Raw genomic sequence first — 2,955 nt, 5'->3', positions numbered from 1 at the left:
GACTCAAAAGCTAAGAACTTCCACTTGGAAGCAAGATTATGGTATGGCAGAAATCCTACCAAGGAACCAAAAGAAACTTGTAAAATGGTTTAATTTAGTTCAAAAGCAATAAAAAAATTATTGATGACTATGAAACTATTTTTTTATTTACAAAAGAAAGTCCTTCATACCTCTTTCTAATTACATACAATGAACCCTTTGGACCAACAACTAACAATCTTAACGTGTTTGAAGCATTGTCATCTACGAAGATTGTTTGTCTAAACCAATTGATGAAAGTTCTATTGTGCTCTTGCCACAACTTCATCATGCTCATTTTTCGGTAAGTATCTGTGGCATGTTGTTTGTGAGCATCTATGTACGAGATCACCTCTACTATGTTGTTTAATACGTATAGATGAGCTTGTGATAGCTGCTATCGATCCATGGTTACAACATTGAATCCTCGTGTACCCCTACCTTGAATCGTGGAGTCATGACGACTTTGAGGAAGCCCCACTGGTGTAGTGGTATTTATATACTCTGAATAAAACTCAATAGCTTCTTCAACAACGTATCTTTCAACAATGCTTGCCTTTGTTCGACATTGATTCTTTGTATATCCTTTCAACACCTTCATGTAGTGCTCAACTAGATACATAAAACATAAAAAGATAGGCCTACACAAATGAATCTCCTGTACAAGATGAACAATTAAGTGAATCATGATGTCAAAAAATGATGGCGAAAAATACATCTCCAATTCACAAAGGATAATGGAAGCCTCATTCTCTAAATCATCCAATTTTTTAGGGTCAATAACCTTGCTATAGATAGCATTAAAGAAAAAACACAAGCAAGTTATGGCAAGCCTAACTTTTTTAGGCAAGATACCACGAACGGCCAATATCAACCGTTGTCGCATTAAGACATGACAATCATGAGATTTGAAGCCAACCAATTTCAAATCATTAACTGACATAAGGCTCTTGATATTTGGAGAGTATCCTTGTGGGACTTTCAGATTTTTGAGACAACGACAAAAAAAAAAAATCTCCTTCGTTGACATTGTGTGACATGCTGGGGGGAAAATTGTTTATGCACCTTGTGATTATGGATACAACTGCTCTTGTATACCCATGTCAACCAAATCTTAACGACATTTCAAACCATCATTTGTCTTGCCTTTAATGTTAAGAGGGGTGCCCATTAAACTATCACACACATTTTTCTCGACATGCATAACGTCCAGACAATGTTGTACGTCTAGATTGCACCAGTAAGGAATATCAAAGAATATTGACCATTTGTTCCAAATGTTCTTCTCAGATGCATCCTTCTTTTGTGTCTTACCAAAGATAGTTACAATGTCTTTCATTCGATCATAAACTTCATGTCCAACTAAAGGTTTTGACACACTTTCAATCTCATGGTTTCCATTAAATGCTTTCTTCAATTGCCGATACGGGTGATAAGGTTTCAGAAATGTTTTGTGCCTTGTATATATTGTCTTCTTTCCATGTTTTAGTTGGATGTAAGTCATGTTTTTCTCACAGATAGGACATGCATGGTGTCCTTTCACACTATATCTGCTAAAATTCCCATAAGCCAGAAAGTCATTAATGGTGGAAAATATCATTGCATGTAACCTGAAGGTTTGTTGAACATTCCCATCAAACACATCAACCCCTTCTACCCACAATTTTCTTAAGTCTTCAATCAAGGGAGTAAGATAGACATCAATATTATTTCCTGGCTGTCTTGAACCCACTATCATCATACACAACATAATGTATTTTTGCTTCATGGACAACCAAGGAGGAAGGTTGTAAATCATTAGCAAAACAGGCCATGAACTATGGCTGGTGCTTCAGTTACCAAAAGGATTCATGTCGTCTGAAGCAAGACCAAGCCTTTGGTTTCTTGGATCCTCTCCAAATTTCAGATACAAGCGATCAACTGTCTTCCATTGTGGAGAATCAACGGGATGTCGGAGCAACCCATCAATTATTCTGCCATATGCATGCCATCTAAGGTTTTTTGCATCATCTGCACTAGCAAACAATCTCTTAAACCTTGGTATTATTGGAAGATACCAACAAACCTTTGCTGGACAAATGTTGTTTGTGGTTGCATCATCAGTGCATTCACCATCATTCACTTTGTAGCGTGATACCCCACATGTCAGGCACTTGTGCATTTCTGCAAACTGATTTCTGCACAGAATACAATCATTAGGGCATGCATGAATTTTCTGGTACTCCATACCCACATGACATAATATCTTCTTTTCCTTGTAGTGACTCTTCGGTAACATGTTTTCATTAAGAATCATATTTTTCAATATCATAGGAAACTCAGTGAAGCTTTTGTCACTCCACCCAAATCTGGCCTTCAAGTTCACCAAAGCTAGTACCGCCGATAATCGAGTGAAGATTGTGCATTCCAAATACAATGGCTGCTTGGAATCTATTTTGTAATTTTTCATAATAAGGTGGATGAGCTTGCCGAAAACCCTCTTGGCCAGGATCGCGTATCATGTCTTCCATACGATCTTCGGTTTGTACATCTACCGCCTCAGTGTGAGGGGCTGTTGACATGTGTGGCAATTCACCATGCCATATCCAATTTGTATAAGTCATACTGAACCACTCAGATATAAGATGTGATCTAATGTCATTCAATGACTGAAGTCTCCCATTTATACATTTAACACATGGACAAAAATAATTTACAACTAATTCTAGTGCATTTTGTTGTGCAAATTGCAAGAAATCTTCAACCCCCTTCTGATAGTCGTCACTTATGCGTTGTGCTTTAATCCAACTTCGATCTATGTTTTGTGTTCTGTGATACTGGCACTCAGAATGCACATAATTTTAATATTAAAGAATAGTCATATATGAACAAAAATCTAATATCTAATTAAGTGTCAAAATGAGATACATATCTCCAAAGATGTTTGTAACAATAACT

The sequence above is a fragment of the Glycine soja genome, chromosome 10 (assembly GCF_004193775.1).
Source record: "Glycine soja cultivar W05 chromosome 10, ASM419377v2, whole genome shotgun sequence".
Classification (NCBI taxonomy): Eukaryota; Viridiplantae; Streptophyta; class Magnoliopsida; order Fabales; family Fabaceae; genus Glycine; species Glycine soja.
This window is presented reverse-complemented; position numbering follows the sequence as displayed.